Here is a 22,710-nt window from a genome sequence, read left to right on the forward strand (position 1 = left end):
GAGGGAGGTGTTAAAAACAATCCACCCCAGCACCAATTTTCTGGGTACACTGCCTGTTCTGGCTGCCTGGTGGGAGGGGCTGTCTTGGCTTCTGCTGTTCCTTCGGGTGGAATGCTTTTCCTGTTTACAAACAACTGCTCCCCCTTTTAAACTCGGTTCACCTGTCACCTTACCTATGAAATTTTTCCAATTTGAATCTCACCCAAATGGCCAATTAATCCTTCCTTTTTGCCTTTACTATTGAATGTGTGCCAGTTTATCCTATAGTAGAAGTATTGCCTCTTAATTATTTATTTGTGAATCTCTTTGCTACTAGATAATGAGCTAATGAAGAGCAGGGATCATAGCTCATTCATCTTAGTAGGCTCAATTCTGAGTCTAACACCTTGCACATGATGGGTACTAAATAACCACTCTTGGAACGAAGGCAGAAGAATGGAATGGTTCTCAGTACCCATGAGACTGAGCTTGACTTGGAGACTATTCTTTTTTTTTTTTAATTTTTTTTTTTTTAGTGCCAATGCTGACTATATTGCAAGTCTTCATGGTGGGGTATTAGGAAAAGTTTTCAATTAGCAATAATCGCCCCTCAGATAAACCTCATTGTCTATGATACTGCCACTGTGCAAAGCTGAGACTATTCTTCATGCAAGCTTTTCTCTGTCCCTTTACCTCAGCAGCTTGATAGCCCTGTGACAGTCCTTCCACCCTCCACTGGTGCAGCCCGTGCCATGATGATGGGCAGGTGGAGCAGGCAGGGGACAGGTGTGGGTGAGGGTGGAGAGGAATGGGATTCTACCATTCAGACTTCTAGAAATTAGAGTATCCCAAGCTTGAAACTCTGGTGCAGCAGGGCTGTTGTTTTCTGCAAAGAACAACTCAGGCTGAAATTAAGTCACTTGTGAGTGTAGTATTTACTCTCCTGAAACCATCCAGGATATTGAGAAGTATCGGGAAGAAAAAGGCTGGAATATCTCTCCCAGAGATCCCATTCCATTAACTATAGGATTAGTTGAATACCACCTGTGGTCCAGCATTATTCTGGGGTCTATGGAAAGTACAAGGAAGGAAACATAGGCTCACTTTAGAAAAACCAGGAAATGCAAATAAATGGAAATAAATTTTTAAAAAATGCCCATAGTTCTATTATCCACAGAAAGTCACCACTGGAACTTTGCCATATTTCTTTCTATTTCTCTGTGTGCATATATGTATATACTGTACAAAGAAAACCCAAGTACACATCTTGTTTTGTGACTTGTTTTTTTCCCAACATAATAATGTGTTCTTGGCATTTCCCCATGGTATTATATACTCATTACATCAGTATATTTAATATCTGACTAGTATTGTCCTGTACAATTATGTGATTTATTTAACCCACATTCTATTATTGGATATTTAAGTTGGTTTTAAATTTATTTTTACTGTTGAGAACACCACCTATGCTGTTTATATTCATAAATGAGTCTCTGAGAAAATGCTTAGCTGTGTCCTTAAGACAAAAGTCAACAGGAGGAATTTCTGGGTCAAAGAGTGAGAACTAATGCCAGAGACAAGGAGTGGGAGCTGCCCAGGACAGACGTCTGACTGGAAGGGTTCACGTGGGTTTGTTATCCACATAGTAAAAAGTCTGACCTGGAGCTAGGGGTCTCCAGAGTGGAGTGGGGTTCTACCCCAAAGGAGCTCCAGAGGACAAGGTCTCCCTTCTTTCTTCCTGGCCATCTTTCATGTATTGGCCAGGTCCCTGTCACAGGTAATGACAGATGCCACAGCTCAAAGCATCATGGAGTCACATGGCAGAACTCAAGCAGGAAGGAAGGGGCGGAAGTGAAGGCCTTTCCCTCCTTTGTTTGCTCTGTTATTAAGGAGGAAAACCCCATGCAGATGCTCCCACGGATGTACCCTTACATGGCGCTATTCAGACATGGTTCACCTGTCCATCCCCAGACCAAACAGCGGTAAAGGGGATGGATTGCCCAGACGGATTTCCTTCAACCATGACTCTCTTTGAAAGCTTGGCTCAAACTGCCTGAACCCAATCAAGTTCCTTAAATAAAGAGCAGAGGGGGACCCGCTGCCAGCAACCAGTAGAGTGCCTTTAGGGAGGTACAGGAAACCTAGGTATTCCCCAGACTGTGACCTCCATCAATGCTCAGCAGGAGCTTTTTTATTTACTGTGTACACTCAGTGTCTTACAGAATACTGGACAGGGAGTGGGTACTTACTAAAATATTAGTTGAACACAGTCTTTCTCAGGCCACTCTAAAAATATTCAAGAGAAAGGCTTGGGAGCTCACCCTGGAGTTTCTGGGAAATTCCAAAGATTCCTGAGGTAGTATTTAGCTTTTCTTATAACTTCTTGCACTGAATTTCTGCTGAAAGCCAGACTTCCAACCCCCAAATATTTATTAAGAAAAGTTTTAAGCATAGTAAAAAGTTGAAAGGTAATATAATCACCTTTTATGTGCCTGAAAACTGCAGGGTCCTGAAACCAATCCCTGGTAGCTACCAAGGAGTGACTATATGTGAAATGTCTACAATAGGCAAATTTATGCTTGGAAATGGGAACTTCTCCTCTGTTGGGCCATTAATGTTGGAGGTTGGATTAATTTAATTAGGAGGTAAGCAGAATTTGGGTTTTGCTGTTGCTATGGTTACCTTCAGTGCATCATTAGTTTTGAATTTCTCCAGAATTTTCTTGTGCTTAGGGTCCAGTGAGAGCTATTAGAGGGTTACCCCTTAATGTCCCTGTTCAGATTTTAACTTTCCCCTTAATATCTGCATCAGGGTCTGCTGACCCTCCATAAGAAGTTGAGTTTGTTTTTTTTTTTTTTTTTTTTTCCCTGTAGGAAGAAAGGTTCCAGGGGAGACTCTGACACTTTTTTTTTTTTTTTTTTGGGAGACAGCTGTCTTTTTCCTCCAATCCTGCAACACTGAAGGGACATTTTTTCTGATTTCCTCTCCTGCTTCCAGAATTTCTTATGAATACCCAGTAAAGGTCCACATCTCTGGATGGTACAAGCTCTCTTTGGGCCCTGTAACTCCTAGCATTCTATATTCCTATGCTATCCTACCCAGTGTTTTAACCATTTGTCAAAAATTAAAGCTCTTTCTACCTGCTTGTGGGGTGCCTGGCATCTCTACCTCCAGTGCTCTGCCGCAGGGGAGATCATGCTCTTCTCAAGGACGCCTCAGCCAAGGACTGAGCAAGGTGGAGGTAGCCAAGGGCCAGCAGTTCTTGGGGTGGTCTTCTGGGTTTAATCCCAAATGAGATGTACTGAGTTCAAGACGAGTTATGATTTTAAAATTCATTTAAGACTTTTCTAATTGTAGAGTGAGAGTAACATATTCCCCAGGGTGTCGCCTGTAGGTAGAGGTACCATGATGGTTTAGATGTGGTGTCCCCTGAAAGCTCACGTGTGAGACAAAGCAAGAAGGTCTGGAGGAGAAATGATCGGGTCATATATACTTAACCTAATCAGCAAATTAACCCCCCTGATGGGATTAACTGAGTGGAAATTGGAGGTAGGTGGGGTGTGGCTGGAGGAAGTGGTTCATTGGAGGCAGGGCTATGGGGTATATATTTTGTATCTGGAGAGTGGAATCTCTCTCTTTCTCTCTCTCTCTGCTTGCTGATCATCATGTGAGCTGCTTCTCTCTGCCACACCTTCCGCCATGATGTCCTACCTCACTTGGAGCCCTGAGGAATGGAGCCTGCTGTTTATGGATTGAGACCTCTGAAACTGTGAGCCCCTTAATAAACCTTTCCTCCTATATGTTTGTTCTAGTTGGGTCATTTCATCACAGTGGCAAAAAAAAAAAAAAAAAAAAAAAAAAAAAAAACTGACTAAAACAGGCACCCTTTGCTTTGCTGCTCCTTGTTAAAGGAGCAGCTTGGGTAAAATGTGTTATGCTTTGGAGGCTGAGGGTGAGAATGGCTGAAAAAGTCACAAAGGTATTGTGTTCATCAGGCACTTGGTGGGGGTCTGCATGATGGTTTGGCAGCTCCTCTTGCTATTGACTATTGGCTGGTGCATTCTGAACACTGTCTCACTCTGCTTCCTGGAGAACTCAACTGACATTTAGACTCTTCAGATAACTTCAGTAAAATTATGGCTTATTTGCCAAAAAAAAAAAAAAAAAAAGTCATCTATACCTGGAATTTCAAAATTCTAGTAGAAGTGCAAGCTATTCATGACTGCCCTGAAGTCCATGGTTCCCACCTTGAACATGGAGATTTAATTCCATCAGCACTTTATTCTTCTTTGGGAGACTAGGCCTGGAAGCTTCAAGAACACAAACTCTAAAGAGGAACAGTGGTTCCTGTATGGTTAGAGCTACATGGAGAATCAGTGGACAGATGCAGCTGAGTGGCTGGCAGGCATCTCTTCCATCACCCTTCCGTATGGAATGTAGGTAGTGAACCTTCATAAGGAGAAGGCAACAAATCCCCCCAGGATCTGTTGGTATTACAGGGAAATTTCTGTATTTGGATCCAGAGGACTAGGAGAACACACATTGGATTTTACAGAAACTGGCATCTTAGGTTACAGGATAGAGGGAAGAATGTGTAGGCAATTTTCAGGTTTCTTCCTAAATTGTTCAATTCAACCAGGACAATTTAGGAGTTGATAAAATCTTAATGTTCATTAATAAAGAGTACACATTCCCTGATAATCCATCCTATGTGTTAGCTCTCAGGCAAGCCAGTGGAATGGAAGGCTGTAGCAGGAAGAGGGGACTTCAAAATTCTAAGGTCTAGGGGCTGAGGTTGTGGCTCAGCAGTAGAGCACTTGCCTAGCACATGTGAGGCACTGGGTTCGATTCTCAGCACTGCATAAAAAAAATAAATACAATAAAGGTATTGTGTTCATCAACAACTAAAAAATATTTTAAAAAAAATCCTAAGGTCTAGAATCCAGCAAGTTAAGAAAGCATTCTTTGTTTCTATATCACCTTCTTCCAAGAAGATTGGTAATAGCAGATATGAGAAAAAGTGTATGTGCTTGGGTAAAATATGTTATGCTTTGGAGGCTGAGGGTGAGAATGGCTGAAAAAGTCACAAAGAACTTGTGACTTGGGGCCTACTTGGGGGCAGAATGGAAGCGGAAACTACAAAGACTGCATATTCTCAGGGGCAGTGATTTTTTTTTTTTTAATTTGGTGTGATAGATACTGAATTTTGGGGAAATAGCTCACTGATTCTCAGAATGAACAGAACTTTTAAAATAAATCAACATTACAGAAGCCATATACGCTCATGCCAACCATTCAGATAATCTGCACAAAGTGAAAATGTGAAAGTCCCTTTTTACCACCCTACATCTCCTTCATCTTGAATCCTCTTCCCCACAAATAGCTACTGTTAGTAGGGAGGTGTCCTTCTGGGTTTTCAGTGTGCCCCTCATCCTGGGGAAGTGTTGGTGCCTGGTTCCTTCAGTGGGGAGGACCACCGAGGTGTCTGCGGCACCTTCCCCATCCACGGGCTCATGACACCTGTCCCTCTCAAGCCTGACCCTGGGAGTGGGTGTGTCTTGCTGTACCCTGTTTTCTCTTTTGGAGGACAATGCCCATTGGAGCAGGGAGGACAGCACTGGTTTTCTTTTGTTGGTAAGCGTACCATGATGGCCTTGAGTTTTCAGGACACTCATCTGGCTGGAGGTTTTATCTCTTGGAAGCTCAGGCACAGATGGAACTTCAGGGGGACCCATCCCTCATTCCCTGGAGAGAATCCTGCCGGTCCTTTGAGCTGCGCTTCAGCTTCTGCCTGCAGCAACCACATTCTTGCCAACATCTACTGCCATGTTTTGACTTGAAACAGAGATGCTCATTCTGTGCTTGTGTCCGACCACTGAGATTTGTCTGCTGTGGTTTTTTAGTGATTGATGTCACTTGCTCCGCTGTGGAAAAACCCCAGGAGCCTCACAGATCAAGAGCCTGAAGAAAAGCATGTGGAAGGCCTCTGGTGATTTGTGTAAAAGGGAAAAATATTATTCCCAGCAGGCAATCACTCCTTAGAACTGTGAACTTGGGCCACTGCACAAACGAGCCCTTTGCGGTGAAATGGGATGTGTCATATCCAAACAGGATGGGACTGGCAGAGGTCTGGGGACAAGTAAGATTTTCCAATGCTACCTCCTCATGTGCTTCCTCATCACCCTGGTGGAATGGCCCGAAGACTGGCTTTTTGCCATTTGAGACCCACATTTCCCCATCTCTTAACAGTGTCTAGCATTATGTCTGACACTTAGTAGGTGCTTGACCAATCTTCATAAAAGGAAGATCTTTCTATAGATGTTTTAAAATCCTTTATGTGTTCTAGATGCTAGGGATTCAGTCATGAGCAAAATGGACAAAAATTAGTTGCTCTGGTGATCCCCAATAAATGACCTCCCTTGACAGATTTTCTTTCTCTGTGGTATATTATAGGTATATTATATCTTTCTTTTCCTATTAATTAATTTGATTTTCTTTCCCTTCAAGAAATAAGGACAAAACCCTCCTGTAGAGGGTCCATTCTTATTTAGGTCAATAAGCACATATTAAGGATCTGTCTTCTAGGAGACACGGGCTATGGTGGATTCTTGTCTAATGAGATGGAGCCCCATCTCCTAGGAAGCTTGGAGTCTGTGAGTGAGGATGTGGTTTGGATCAGCAGGAGGCAGGCGGAAAGAATGGAATAAGAAGTTTTATTATGGAAGAAAGGAAATTCTTACAAGTAGAGGTAATTTTCTAAGTAGGATTGCTTGCTGATTCTCTCTTTTAGACTTCCTGGTCCAGCTCTGCCTGCCTGCACCCTCACCTGCCACCATCTTGTTAATGGCCCAGTCTACTCCTTAAATGTGTCTCAAATCCATTATGTGTTCTACATTCCTATTCTTACTGGCTTTAGTTCATTTTCTCATCATTTGTTCTCTGGAATTTTCCAGCACACCCCTCACTGATACCTTTGCCTCCAGTTTGGTCCCATCTCAGCCTATCACCATTGAGAACATCATCTTTCTATATAGCAAATCTCACCTGGATGGTCTCTGCTTAAAATGCTTCAATGGCTCCCCACCTTCTTCTCTGTAATGAAATTTGAATTTCTTAGCACAGGCCCCTAGCTTTTCCTTACCTCAGGTTCTTTCCTTCTTTATTTTGTTACCTGAGATCTAAGAAGGTGCAGTCCAAGCTGCTACCTCAAGGTCAAGTTTGGCTCTGGCCAATGGAGGCTGGAGTGAGACGCTTTTCTTACCCTGTACCACCTTGGATAAAGAGAAGCCATGTCAGATGCCAATCACCGTGGATCAACACCATCAGGACAATTCTATCCTGCCTCGTTTCAGGGTTGTCTAAGTGAAAGCCTCAAGTTCAAATTTCCCTTATTGTTTCTTATACCCTGGACTCTCCTCTCCATTGTATACCCTGGATGCTTTTGGTTCAAATTGCCTTTTAAAAATGAGGAAATATATTAGCTTTTAGAAGGGGATGTTCAGAGGCCAGGTCAACTTTTAGGGTAGGAAGCAGCTCAGAAATGCGTGAAGAAGTGGCTCTGTCTTCTTCACTCTGTCTTCACTTGGACTCTGGCTCTTGACAGTTCTAGAAGGGCTGCCAGTAGCCATCAGAGCTGCTTCTCTTATCCATGCCTGACAGAAGAGAGGCTGGCTCTCTATGACCTTCAGAGCAAGCAACCACTTTTCCAGAGACCTCCAGCAAGTCTAGACACATGTCTTAATGACCAGCTCTAGTTTCGATGTCCATTTCTGAATCAATCACTATTTGTGGGATTACTTTTAAACCCGTCTTCTTTAGTGGACATCGGTTCCCCAAGTCATAAGGGGAGGAGAGGAGAGAAATCTGACCTCTGTCCATCTTTTCAAGCCCTCCCTGGATCGACAAGCTTCCCTGGGATGGACACACCCCATCTTTCTCATTCCTCAGGCCCAGGAAGTGGGATGCGTGTCCTCTTTGCTCCCAGTTGCTGTTTCTGACCTTTTGGTTTTCTGTTTCTCTTGCAAAACCACATACTCCTGTGTTCTTCCCCCAGCCTTGTCCCCATCATCGCATGAGCTCCTTGTCATATGCTCTCTGTGACTGTTATTTTAAAATTCTCATGTTCCTTTCTGTCCTTACTTTTACCCTCATTATCTTTTAATTAAGTAAACAATCTCCCTTCACCCCCACGTTGTGTGTGTTATCTAATCCTCTGCTTCTCAGTCTCTTTTCTTTTCTTAACCATCTTTTCTCTGGTGATCCTTTCCTTCCCTAAACCTCAGCCATGGATTCCTACTGTGCTACTCTAGGTCTTGCCAGCACCAGAGACCACACTTCTTTTGAAATCTTGATTTTAAATGCCCTCTGTCCTGTCTACTACCATCTTTACTTTTTGTTCATTTACTCTAAAATCATGGTTCTTAGCCAAGAGAATGTTTGGGAGTGTCGGGAGACATTTTTGGTTGTCATAGTCTGGGGATGTTACCTTAGCACCCAATGGGTAGAGGCCAGGATGGCTGCTAAACAACCTATGATGTGCAAGGCAGCCCCAGAACCAAGAATTCTCTGTCCCTAATTCAGTGCCAAAGTTAAACTGCTCTGAAGCTGCAGACACCACAGTGTTTTGAACATAAAAAAGATTATGAATCCTTTGACACCACATCTTTGTCATTATCCATTGTCCTCTTCTGTCCTGATTTCCTTAGATCATGTCCCATCATCATGATGATTCCTGAGAAACTGCCCTTTTCCTTTTCTTCTTTGCAATCACCTGGCAGGAATCCCAAGACTGGTTGAACCCAATAATGTGCTTTCTTTGCACTTGGACCCAGCTACTGATGTTGTTGGAGAATCTCACGCCCTGATTTGAATGAATCGCAAACCCGAAATGAGAGCTCAGCTCTACCTAGTAATTCATCTGTGCTTCCCTGTAGACTTTCCAGGGTGGCTACCTTTTCATCTGCTCCTTTTCATTCTCTTTTGCTGATTCTTTTGCTTTTTCCTGATTTCTAGACAGAGATTCCCAGAGCTTCCTCTCAAATCTCCTCTTCTCTTCCTATTCATTCTGTTCTCTACAACCCTTGTCCGAGTCCATTTCCATGACTTTGTGATACCATTCATGTAATTATGACTTGTAATGTCTATGTTTAATCCAACATTTTCCCTTGAGTTCTCGTCTGTTAAATTGCCTGTTGACATATTCAATTGATGACTCACAGGTCTCTTAAACAGAATGTATTCCAAATGCATTTCTAATCTCCCTTTATACTTCACCCCATCTGAATGTTCTCTTTCAGTGTTCATTTCAGTATATCAAACTTATTCCAACACCCAGTTACTGAAGCCCCTGTTATGGTTTGGATGTAAGGTGTCCCCCAAAAGCTCATGTGTGAGTGCAAGAAAGTTCAGAGAAGAAATGATTGGGTTGTAAAAGTCTTAACCCAATCAGCGATTTAATCCCCTGATAGGGATTAACCGAGTGGTAACTGAGGTGATGGGGTGTGACTGGAGGAGCAGGGCATTGGGGCATGGCTTTGGGTATATATTTGTATCTGGTAATTGGAGATCTCTGTCTCTCTGTGCTTCCTGACCATCATGTGAGCTGGTTCCCTCAGTCACACTTTCGCTATCTTGTTCCTGTCTCACCTGGACCCCTGAGCAATGGAGCCAGCTGTCTATGGACTAAGACCTCTGAAACCAGGAACCCTCAAATAAGCTTTTTCCTCCTCTACAATTGAGCAGGGTTGGGTTCTTTAGTCACAGTGGCAAAAAAGCTGACTAAAACAGCCCCAAACCTAGAAGTCCATCCTCAGTACTTCCATTTCTCTTGTTTCTCTCTTTTCACCTCAGTGTCACTTTGGCCATCAGTGAGCCTTCTGGAGTCTATCTCATGTCCATCTACTGCTCTTCTCTGTCACTATCATCCTAGGATAAAACATCTTCTCCCCTGGCTTATTACAGTAGATTCCTAAATGGCTCCCTGTGGCTCTGCTTACCTCACTTCAATCCATTTTTGATCCAGTGGTCTGAATGATCCTTGAAAAATGTAGATCACATTATCTCAGTTCCCTATCTAAAACCTGTCAAACAGCTTCCCACCATGCTTCAAATTAGGCAAGATCTGTCCCTTGCCTCCCTCTCAAACCATATCTGTTGTCGCTCTTCTTTTCCTCATGATACTCTGAAATGCTGGTGTCCTTTTCAGATCTTAGAACATGTCAAACTCTGTACCTCAAGCTCTCTCTACTAGCTTTGTTTTTTCCCTGGATTAATCTTTGTTGGTCTTGTTCCACCTCCAAACTTCCCAACCTTCAAAACCCAGCTTGAAAGCCACCTAAAAGATGCCTCACTGCCCACTGTATCTAATGGGTCTCTTACCCTCAGTCAGGACCCCTTGCTCCTTCAATGGAGCTCATTATAGTTAAAATTGTTTTATCTGTTTGTTTTTTGACAATCCTCACATACATTAGAAGGTAAGCTCCCTGGAGACAGACCCTAGTTGGTCATGTTTACTGTTGTGTCTCCAGGATCTAAGATAGTCTACTCATCGAGGTCCTTAGCAGGCATTTGTTGAGTGAATGAAAGCATGACCTGTGGGTCACATGCCATGACCTCATGGGTCTTTGGACCCTAGTATGGGCTATTCTTTTGGCCTTCCCACCCCTTTTTCACTTAGTTCATGTATTTGTTAGGTCTTCCAGAGAAATGGAACCAATGGAATGTATGTACATGATTATAATTCAAGTGGCCAAGAAGTCCAAAGATCTGTTGTCTCCAAGATAGAGAAACAAAAGATATTTTGAAAAGAAATTCAGTCCTTGTCCAAAGGCCTGATAATGTTGTAACTCATGGTCCAAGGCTGAAGGCCAGAGAAGGAAGTGCTCTTATTACTGTGGGCAGGGGAAGGTGGATGTCTCAGCTCAAGGACATAGAATGAATTTACCTTTCTCTACCTTTTTCTTCTCTCCAGGGCCTCAATGAATTGGATGATGGCCATGATGAAGCAATCTTCTTTATCAGTATAGTCTACTGACTCAAACGTTAATCTCTTCCAGAAATACACTCAGAGATGCACCTAGAATTAATGTTTTACTGCCTACATAGGCATCCTTATTCCAGTCAAGATGACACATAAAATTAACCATCACAGCTTCATAATCATTAAGACCTGGCACAAACTTCAGCTTCCCTATCCCCATTACAGGCTGATTTGGGAACTGCTGTAGCTCCAGAACTTACCTTTCCACTGCACTGTTCATATTGTATTGTGACTGTGGATTTCGTGGTCTCTCCCACTTGTCTGTGAACTGCACCATCTACACTGCAGTAATTAACACCCAGCAGTCTGCAACAATAAATGTTTGTTGACTTAACGATTAAATAGTTTGATCAAGTTAGGTCCATAAATTTCTGTAATATAGTTTAGGTAATTAGACTCTCTAATGGTCAAAAGCTGTCTTTAATTATAACAAAGTGGAAGTGTCAAGGATTTTTCCTAAAGTACTCCATGGAATGCAAATGGAGACTCTGATAGAGTACCTACACCCTAACTAAAATTTTTCTTGTGTAAGTGGTTCATTTGAGTTTAGAAGAGGTTGTTTTCAGTGTTGGCAGGATGTCTTCATCTTATAGACTTCAGGAGAGAATTTTCAAAGCTAGTGATTTCTAAGCCTAACTGGATTAATTCTAAATTATTCCCATCCAGTTAGAGATATTTCCAAAGTAAAGGCAATGTGGTCCTTACAACTACATTCAGACAAGATAAGTGACATTTGAGGTGATGTCACATTGAGGAGGTTAGCTAGTTAGTGTTAACTAGTGTTAACTAGCTAACTAGTGGATTTTCAGTTCTACTGCATAACCACCAGTTTTCCCCTAGGTTCAAGGAAACTCTCTGAAGAATATATTAAGCAAGAAGGTCCACGATTCCAGCAGATTCTTTGATGCTTTGATTATTCTAAAAGACTATATAACCAAATGTCAGTGTTCTTTCAAATGATGTTTTAGTCATCTTTTTTGCTGCTGTGACCAAAAGAGCTAACAAGAAGAATTTTAGGAGAAAAAGTTTAATGGGGACTCAGTGGTTTCAAGGTCTCAGTCCATAGACAGCTGACTCCAAAAATTTCATGAAAGACAAAAAGGTTAATGGTTCTTTGAATAAAGATGTTGGCAGAGTAACAGTGAAAATGTGGCATCCCTCAATGATCAATGTAAAACGAGTCATAAAGCAACAGAGTGCAACTAGGCATAATGCTTCTAAGAGAATGATCAGATGTAACCCATTAAAATTTTATTAAGAACATGTTTTTCCTTTGAATGATTTAACATCTAGAAGAGATGCACACGTACATCACAGTCATTGTCAAGAGGTAAATATGAGGGCACCTCAGTATCCCTTCCCTGAAGCTTCTGCTCCTCCATTATCAACACAGTAGACATGTCCTGGAGTACACTGCTCGGAGGTGGCTTAACTGTACCACGTCCAGCCTGTGTCTTTTCTTTTAGTTATAAAAAAGAATGTTTACAAGTTGGCTAATTCACTAGTTCTACTTCTCATCACACATTGCCATCTCAAGATATCTAAAAAAAGCTTCCTTGCTTTTCAATGCAGAATAAATGTTGTCTACAACCAACATGGGCATTTAATCAAAAGTGCAAATCTGGAACTATGTTTCTAATCCAGGGCTTCCTTCTAGAAAGGAAGAAACCAGTAAGGAGCCCTCCCTTTCCTTCCTCTTCTCTCTTCTCCATCAGCCCAATGAGGAAGTGCACACATGTGTCTAACTCCATTCAAGAGGGGGATTAACAAAGGTCACCCTTAAAAGACCAACCTCCCGTAAATGATCAAAAAGACATTTATTAAGGGATTGCTTTGCTACTCTACTTTTGCCATTCCTGGGTACTTAGGATTTGTTTATCCTTTACACAGAGACCAATATTAGCTAAAATACACATATAGAACAATGGTCCAATGATCTGAGTTTGTATAGCAATTTGTGGTTATAGTCTTTCTCTCTGCACTCTCCTCTCCTAAGGTATCGTTTAACCTATATTTTTATTGGTGCATTATAATTTTATGTAATTATGGGATCCTTTTGACATATTCATAAATGCATATGACACTGTCTGCTCCATATCAACCCACAGTACTATCCCTACCCCCTTCCTCTCTTCCTTTTCCCCTGATTCCCTTCCCCTACTCTATTGATAGTCTTCCTTCTATTTATTTATGTTTTAATTGGTGCATTGTAGTTATACATAGAAGTGGAATTCATTGGATGTTTTCATAATGCACATAACATCATTGGTCCATTTCATTCTGCAGTTCTTCCCTTTTTCCATCCCTCCTCTCTCTTCCTCTATCCTCTTCCTTCTCTTCCTCTATCCTCTTCCTTCTCTTCATTATTCTGCCTTCTATTTTTATGGGATTCCTGGCCCCCCTTAAAAATTCCTTATTTCTCTCAAGTTTCACCATTCTACCCTTGATTTTCCAAGTCTGGCTTACTTCACAAAGCATGATGTTGTCTAGATCCATCCATTTACCAGCAAATACTATGATTTCATTCTTCTTTATGGTTGAATAAAAAACTCCATGGAGTGTGTACACCACATTTTCTTTATCCATTTGTCTAATGAGGAACACCAGGGCTGGTTCCATAACTTGGCTATTGTGAATTATACTGCTATAAATATTGGTGTGTATCTGTATTGTAAGATGTCTTTGGTTCTTTTGGATAAATACCAAGGAGTGGGGTAGCTGAATCATATGGTGGTTCCACTCCCAGACATTTGAGGAAACTCCCTACTATTTTCTAAAGTGGTTGTACTAATTTGTAGCCCCCACCAACAATGTATGAGTGTGCCTTTCCCCCCACATCCTCACCAACATTTATTATTATTATTATTCTTGATGGTTGTCATCCTAACTGGAGTGAGATGAAATCTCAGTGTAGTTTTTTAAAAAAAGAAATGTATTTTTAAATCTTTATTTATTTTTATGTGGTACTGAGAATCAAACCCAGGGCCTCATCCGTGCTGAGCCACAACTCAGACCCCTCAATGTAGTTTTGATTTGCATTTGTCTGATGGCTAAGGATGCTGAACATTTTTCATTTTTTTTAATTTGCATTTCTTCTTTTAAGAAATGTCTGTTTAGTTAATTTAGCCATTTACTGATTGGGATTTTTTGTTTGTTTTTGTTGTGAAGTTTGTTCGAGTTCTTAAAAGATAATCATTCCTGTGAATTATCAGAAAAAATACCAACCAAAATGCAAGCGTATTATTTTACACTGTCTGCTTTTAACATAGGTTGTGCATTTCTGAATATCTGGAAAGATAAAATGTCTGAGGCAGGGATCTGACTTCATCCACTGTGCACACAATGGCGTCACATAAGGGCACACGCACAATTCCTGGAGAGTGCATTCTGAATAGACCCTCCTTCTTACTGTGTACTCTCGACCCCCTGGACAGTGGTAAGCTCATGTAATGCCTAGAGGTGATTTTAACAATTTCCGCAAGCTGTTTTCAGAGGTCAAGATTTCCTGTGGATGTTAACACAAAATGCACCAAATATGTATACAAGAGTTAATTAACTGTGCTTAGTCAACACTGGCAAACTCTAACATCTGGGAAGACTAGACGCTGCAAAATTAGGACTTGTCAATTACACATGCTCTACTCACAGTAAAGATAAAATGTAGACTTACCTGATGTGGATTAACCTCATCTCACTAGGAAAACACATCCACAGAAGCCCCTGCTCATGCTTTTGCCTCAAACCAGAGCACAAACACAACATGCCCTACTAAAGAGGCAGTGTGACCGTTCCATTTACAAAAGACAAAATTTCCTGTGCATTTTAACAAGAAAGATATTTAGAAAATGTGTTCCTGTACTACATCTACCTTTATATATATAGCAGGCATTCAAGAACATCAAGAAAGACTAAATATCTCACAAATGTATTTGGTATTAAAAAATGGGGGGAAAAAGGTATTTGGCACTGTCAGCTATTTCTGTATTTGTGAAGAGCAGAAGGTGATCACAGGACATTGGCGATGAAACGCTTTGTCGATGTGACTGATCCCGCACAGAATCTTCCTTCCGAACTTGGCCTGAACTCAGATTTAGTATTAACTAGGGGACATTCACAGGCCTCCTAGGGCTCACTCAGGAGCCTTCTAGAGGTTTGCGGAGTCCAGATCAAGACCACTCTGTTTATGATTTTGGTATGTCTCTTACTGATCCTGCAATTGCTTTGCTACAGGAGAGAAGGGCTTTAGCCAACTCTTTTAATGCTCTCAGAGTGGGGCTCTGGCCTTGGAAATAGGCATTTCCAGTCATTGAACTGTCATTTTGCCTGGGTCTCCTCCCGGGGGAGAAAGGCATATGACTCCCAAGGTTCCTGGCACCGCTGAAAGAGCTCCCAGCCACAGCCAGCTTTACTTTGGCAAGCCATTCCATTCCCTTTCTTTCCTCCTTTCCTTTCCCATGGAACCTAGTTCTTCCCTCTGTCTTTCAAACTCGCCCTTAGACATAGCAATTCAAAGCTCGATTTTCTCCTTGAATGCACTCTCTCTGTGAAAGGGCCTTTTCACCAAGAATGTGGTGCCTGATCCTCCATCTCGCCAATCAGTTAAACAAAGACTTCCATGCTGGGGAAAATTCTTCAGACCCCTTCACACATGCCTGTTTTCCTCCAGAGCACTTGGCCCGAGCCAATATCTGCATGAAAAATTTGAGAGGTGAAAATATTCCTATGAAAAGTCCTTCCAAAGCAATTGAGAGATAACAGTGGCCAATGTGAGCAAATTATTTTTATTTCCGATCTATTTTTTGGAGAGCATTAATTGAGAGGCACATACACAAACCAGGCCCTGCACCTACGGATATGAAAAGGATAAATGAATACATCAACTGTCAAATGATCTGAAGTTTGAAAGCTTCAGTTAATAACCTGCATGTGCTGAGAGCTTCCACAGACGGATGGCATAGATATTGTTTCTTTTCTCTGGAGTAGAATATGAGAAGCTAGCAAGACCTCAATTTTACTTTCAACTTTTTCTCTTGGGGTTTTATAGTGGGTAGTTGGCCTTTTCTGGACTCCCCACAGCCTTGAAAAATTGACAGAAATAGAAAAGGTGCACAAAATCAGTTCTTTCTTCTCCTTTTTTTTTCTTCTTCTTTTCCACCTCTTCTTCCTCCTCCTCCTTTTTTTTTTTTTTTTTTTTGTGGTACTAGGGATTAAACTAGGGGTGTTCTACCACTGAGCTATATCCCCAACCTTTCTTTATTTTGAAACAAAGTCTCACTGAGCTACCCAGGCTAGCCTTGAACTTGCAATCCTCCTGCCTTGACCTCCTAAGTAGCTGGGATATACGTGTGCGCCACCGCGACCAGATGATGTGTGTAGGAAATCAGCATCTGAGCGTCCTGGCAGCTTCTGAAGGGCAGCTTGACTTGGTGGAAAGGTTAGGGTGGGCAGTGTCCTGTGCTGTGTGCTGGCTCCTCACAAGTCTTCACATCAGATCACAACAGCATCCAAACAGGGGAACTCAGCCCTCCATTTCCTTTTGTTTCTGCTTCTGCAATTTTCTGTTTTCCGTTCCCTTCTACCTCTCCAACTCCAGGGAGGTACAGGCAGATCTGCACCCAGGTGGAGAACAAAGCTGACCAATCATGGGCCTTCAAGGATGCGAAAATTCCCAGAAGTCCAAAATCTTCTTTCACTGATGTGATGAGGATTCCCCCAAAGCTCTGCTCTTGACCAGAGTTACAGGTGTGACTGCTGACCGTGATTAAACGCAGGTGAGTTTGTTGGATGAGTTTGCCTTTTGCCATGTTCTGAGTTGAGGCTCTTTCCCACCGTGCTCATGAGAAGCTCCTCCATCTTCCTTTCCTCCTTCATCACCTCATCCTATGGAAGAGTCCAGACCTCCAGGACCCGGTTTGAGCTTGAGCGCTCCTTGACTCTCAACAGAGGACCAATGACACCAAGGTGCACTCAGGGGAATTTATTTATTTATTACCATTTTTGCCCACGAAGGATCAATTTTTTACTTAAGATCAATTCAGTAGACATGCCACAAACTGGCTTTCACTGGAAGGTGTTTGGTTAGAGCCCAGGACTGGCACCTCATTACAACAGGGATCCTTATTTTTATTAAGTGAAAATATTGAAGGATAAAAATCATAATTTTATTCTATAATATTTTTGTAGTCATAATTATTTTGTTTTTAAAAATGTATCATTTTTACATACATGTATAGCAATTAAGATTATTGTTTAAACTATCATATCATATTGATATAATTATTTCCATAATTTCCCTGTATTAGATATTAATTGGATTTTAGACATTTTTGTCTCACTGCTGTGTAAATAAGGGTATGGTGAACAACTTCCAAGATAGTTTTTGCTTCTGTTAAATTGTTTTCTTATAGGTATTCTTTTGCATTATTTTAAAAATTAATTGATTCATTTTAATTGGTGTATTACAATTATACATAATAGTGGGATTTATTATGCCATATTCATAAGCCACATAACATAATTTGATCAGTCTCATCCTCCAGTACCTTCCCTTCTCCTCCCCTTTTCTCCCTCCCCCTGCTCTACTGATTTCCCTTCTATTATTATTATTATTATTATTTTAATTACTAACTTATAATTATACACATGTGTGCATATGTGATTTTTGTGGTCTATTCATACGGGGACAGCAAGTTTGGTAGACTTTATTCCCCAGTCCTTCCCCACGTCCTCTCCTCCTCCTTCCCTCTCTATCCCCTTCCTCTTCTCTGTTGGTTTCCCTTCCTTTTTCATGAGACTCCACTGAGAGGACTTTAGAGCAGAGGTGGAGATGTGTGCATTGCAGATTGCACAGACTGAGACAAGAGGAGGTGGAACTGGCTGAATGTATCATGGATCGCTGGACCGCTGGACCACTGGACCAGTGGAGGGCAGCTGCCTGGGTGGGTACCTTCTGTGGAATGTGTTCATCTGGCTCCAAGGAGCAAGAGGCTTTATTGCATTCTTTGTATGCCAGTGGTTCTCAACCTTGACCACATATTAGAATCATCGGTGTAGCTTGAAGTGTCCAGAGCAGGCCCCAGAACAGGATCTCTGGAGTAGGGTCACTTATCAGTATGTTTTTGTAGCTGGAAACTTTTAAGCAGGCAATTCCAATATGCCTGTATATTGTCCTATATAAAGTTAAACCTTTATTCTGTTGTCCTATATAAAGTTAAGCCTTTCATGTGTCAGGTACTGTGTCAGGTGCTGTTATGGCTGGATGTTCAAATTCATAAGTGGAAATCTAATTCCCAGTGTGATGGTATCTGAGTGAGACCTCTAGGTCATAGGGGTGAAGTCCTCGTGATGGGACTAGTCCCCTTATAAGAAGAGACCTGAGGGAATGCTAAGGGCACAGAGATGAAGAAAGAGTCCCAGTATTTGAAGGGAACACAGTCTGATGGGCAGTAGAGCCAGAGATGAAAGAGAGAGAGATGGGTGCCCTTGGCCCTGGCTCTCACCTGCTGTGGAGGCCCCTTGGCTGCCTTTACTACGCAGGGCTGATGTGTGCTTACGCTGTTAGAAACACGAGCAATCAGGACCTCAAGCCTGCAACCCAACAATCACAAAACATTTCCTAAGAAGCCCAGTGGCTTTACGTTTTCTGTGCCACTGATACCTTGGAAATATTAATATAACCCATCAATATTTGGAAGTATTCCTGAGATAGCCTTAAAATCAAGTGAATAGTAATAAACACTGGGTAATGCTTTGCTGTACATGTCTTCACGTCCAGCATTGGTTCTCAGCTGGGGGTAGTTACCCTCCCCCAGGGGATGTTTGGCAACATCTGGAGACATTTTTTGCTGTTCCACCTGGAGGGAGAGTTACTGGCATCTAATGGATAGAGACCAGGGATGCACAGGATGCTTCTGACAACCTAGAATTATCTGGTGTGAATGTCAACAGTGAGAAATTTGAATACATAGAATCTAACTTGAACTTTTTTTTTGCAATTTTTACAATCACTGCATGAGTTAGGTAGTGAGATTCTCTTACAAATAAGGATCTTGAGAGTCAGGGATAATGAATTACTCATTCAAGTATCTAAATCAGAAAGCTGGTCATGCTAGGCCTGTGTAACTGCGGATAGCCTCATGCAGAACCAGCATGCTGAGGATGACCAAGTGATCCACAGGGCCCTTCTGCTCAGCTTAGATACCCTCCCTGAAGGAGCAAGTTGTGTGGCATCTCTGCAGTTGACATGGGACAAGTTTTTAGACTTAAGAAATGGTAAGTTTGGCCCCTGCACATTTTATTTGGCTTTTTTTCATTTTTGTTTTAATTATGGTCAAAAATATTTCAGCTGGAGCAGAGAGAGCCAGTGGAGACTTATCTCTGACCTTGTCCTTGAACATTCCCCACTAGATGCCAGACTACCCAAGAGAACAAAGGCTTATGAACTCTGCAGCTAATTGGAGCCAGATACCTGGACCTCATGTCTCAAGTATACTCAGATCTCAATCAACAAACACAGGTCAAGCACTGCCCTGGTCCTGGGACACAGCAGTGAACAAAATCAATTTACTCTCCTGACACTTCCACTTACTGGTCAGAAAAAAAACACACGGTCTACCAAGTGAGTTATCCAGAATCTCATTTAAAGTTTGATATTTGTAGCAACCCTAGGAAGTAGGTATTCTCAGTGCCCTTTTTTATGGAAATAGAAACTGAAGGAGAGAATATTTAAATAATTTGTCCAACCTAGTCTCTGGCAGAGCTGGGATGCAAATCCAGGTACTGATTATCAAACACGGTGAACGGGATACCTGTTTCTGAGGGAAGCCCTTTTCTCCTGAGCCCTGAATGTGAGTGAAATTGTGATCACTCCCCACGTTTGGTGATCAGGTCTGTGAGCATCAGGCCACCAATGGAAACACATAACCTCTGCCAGAGACTGGCAATTGCTGCCACCACCGTAATTGGAAAGTTTGCACAAGGCCCAGACACAGTCTGGTTTGTCATAGTAGTAATGTTAATTGCTCAGGAGTTCTCTGTGGATCTTATTCATATTGCACAATTAGGTAGGAAAACGTGCAGAATTTGACTTTGAGATAAAATCTTTCTGGCAAACTCAGGATTTTTGAAATGGTTTAAATGAAGCTCATTCTACATGCAAAAATTGTGGGGCGTTCAAATAAGTATAGTAGATTATAGGAAAATTGAATGAAGCTCTCAAAGGAGTCCTAATCACGGAGAAAACTCTTGACCAATGGGGGGGAGATGCTGAGTAATCACCAAATAGCTAACAAAGAGAAGGCCCTGTAGAACCCACAGCTCCAAAGTGTGATACTAAACACCAAGCAGATGAGGTACTCAGAATATTGAATTAGTGTACTCTAGTGAAGACACATCAAAATTTAGTGGTGAACTAGGTGTAGTGGCCTAAGATTACCATTGTAGATCATGCCTGTAATCTTAACTCTTTGGGAGGCCAAGGTAGGAGGATCACAAATTCAAGGCCAGTTTGGGCAACTTAGCAAGATTCTGTCTCAAAATAAAACATAAAAGGACTGGAAATGTCACTCAGTGTTTTATTTCTTGTCTTGCACACACAAGGCCCTGGGTTCAACCACCAGTACCACACACACATACATGCACACACACACACACACACAAAAAAAAAAAAAAATTAGTGGTGAAAATATTTCTAATCTTTGAACTGAGGACCATTACTCAGGAAATACAATGTGCATAGGTGAAACAGTCTGTCAATTTTGAAAAATTATTTATTAAAAGGGCCTCTGTTTCACAAATTTCTTAGAAATAAAAGAAGTATACCCTGAGCTCTAAATTCTTAGATTAAATATTGTCTTTTTTTTAAATGGACACAATACCTTTACTTTATTTATTAATTTTATGTGGTGTTGAGGATTGAATCCAGTGCCTCGCACATGCGAGGCAAGCGCCCTACCACTGAGCCACGATCCCAGCCCTAAATATTGTCTTTTTAAATTAAAAAAATATTTTCCTGGTGTTCTGATGGGAAGAGCACAGAGCTGTGGATTTGTGGAATGAGAAATGTTCCTGTTGGGTTAGAATAATCTGTTTCCTCCACAATGAGAGAGAATGCTTCCGTAACGGACCACGTGTTGTTCAGCGTGGAAGCTATGACTTACTTTGGGTGTTGTGGGTTTTCACCATCTCCGCTAACTTGTCTCAAGATGAGCAATATTCCGGGTAAAGACTGCCACTTGTTTGGACCGCCACCTGTTTGGGTTCTGGACTTGGTGCAACGCCTTAGCTGACAGCAATGGGTATAAACCTAAGCTAGAAATACACCGTTTTTGTGGTGGGTTTTGGGACTTTTGAGGCTGTCTCTCACTGCAGCCTGATCTACTGTGACACTGACTGATATTTTCCCTAACCTGCAACCGCAGTCCTCAGGGATGCTCCCCCACTTGAGAAATAAGTTGATTCACAGGATGTGGTTACTTGCTTTCTTAATGAGGATGCGTTCAAGAAGGAAATGAGGTTAGCAAGGATTTCAGTGAAGATAAAGCCGACTTTTATTATCCATGAAAACTATGCAGAAGCATAGAATTTGGAGTCCGAACCCCCATCACTTCTTTGCTATATACCCTTAAGAGGGTTTTTCAGTCTTTCTGAAAATGAAATTTCCTTTCCATAAACTGAGGATACGCACACTTATATTAGAGGATTGCATGATGAAGATTAAGTCAGATACAAAGCTCTTAACATAGTATAAGAACCCAATACTCAGGGTCTTCCAGATGTAAGAACTGAGCACATGGTAGTTCTTATTAACATTCATCTCTACCACACATGTAGGCAATTAAGTCTCCACGTCCACTGTCTGAATGATGAAGGTGAAATGTGATCCTCTGCAATACTGACCATTTGGCTTGTCTGATACATCATGTTTGCTCTAATTGCAATATGGCTAGATAGCAATTTAAGATGTTTGACCATTATCTAACATCGGAGAAACTGAGTGGATTTGAAACTGCTTTTAGAAATAGAGTTATGTTCATAAACTGAAATTTTGAGAGAGAAATCCAAACCACGCCAGCAAGTCATGTCAGTCAACTTTTAGAAACCATGCCTGCTTATTCTAAGATCTGGGCTGAGTTAACAACAGGTGAGACCAAAAATACAAATTTCAACCTGTAGCTAGTTTCAATTCTCCTTAAGTGACATGAAGGGTTGAGAGTGACATGAAGGGTTTGAGATTGATGTCATGACAATAAAAAACGCACAAGCACTAATGGGACCTTCATTTCTTGAAGACGGATCTGTCTTGCTGTCATATGGTAAGTTTTCGTTATGCTCCAAAGCAACAGTGAGAACAACAGCCACCATCGCTCATGGTGGGTGTGCTCATCAGCTTTCTGTCACTGGGACGAAATAACCGATAAAATCAACTTCAAGCAGGAAAGATTTATTTAGGCTCACAATTTCAGAGATCTTAGTTCATGGTCAGCTAGCTCCATTGCTTTGGACCCGAGATGAGGAAGAACCTCATGGTGGATGGGCATCATGGAGGGAAACTGTTCACCTCATGGTAACCAGGAAGCAGAGAGAAAGCAAAGAACTGGGGACACAATATAGTCCCTGAGGGTATCCCCAAGGACCCACTGCCTCCAACTGGGTTCTACCTCTTACAGTTTCTACCATCTCTGAGTAGTCCATTC

The 22,710-nt window shown here is 41.7% G+C and overlaps 1 long non-coding RNA gene and 1 other non-coding gene across 9 annotated transcripts in view; one reads left to right on the top strand and one right to left on the bottom strand.

Annotated features, from left to right (window-relative positions):
- The window catches only part of LOC124961067 (uncharacterized), a 55,759-nt gene that overhangs the window by 23,095 nt on the left and 9,954 nt on the right, over positions 1-22,710 (top strand). For 7 of the 8 annotated variants that reach the window (XR_007104226.1, XR_007104227.1, XR_007104220.1 and 4 more), the window contains exons 2-3: positions 16,611-16,788; positions 19,424-19,634. This is a non-coding gene — a long non-coding RNA (uncharacterized LOC124961067). The remainder of the gene's footprint in view (positions 1-16,610; positions 16,789-19,423; positions 19,635-22,710) is intronic. The other variant, XR_007104221.1, reaches the window with a different exon arrangement.
- On the bottom strand, positions 499-633 carry LOC124962511 (U4 spliceosomal RNA). The gene has a single exon (XR_007104519.1). It is a non-coding gene; the product is annotated as a U4 spliceosomal RNA (small nuclear RNA).

Source organism: Sciurus carolinensis, chromosome 12 (genome assembly GCF_902686445.1).
Source record: "Sciurus carolinensis chromosome 12, mSciCar1.2, whole genome shotgun sequence".
Taxonomy (NCBI): Eukaryota; Metazoa; Chordata; class Mammalia; order Rodentia; family Sciuridae; genus Sciurus; species Sciurus carolinensis.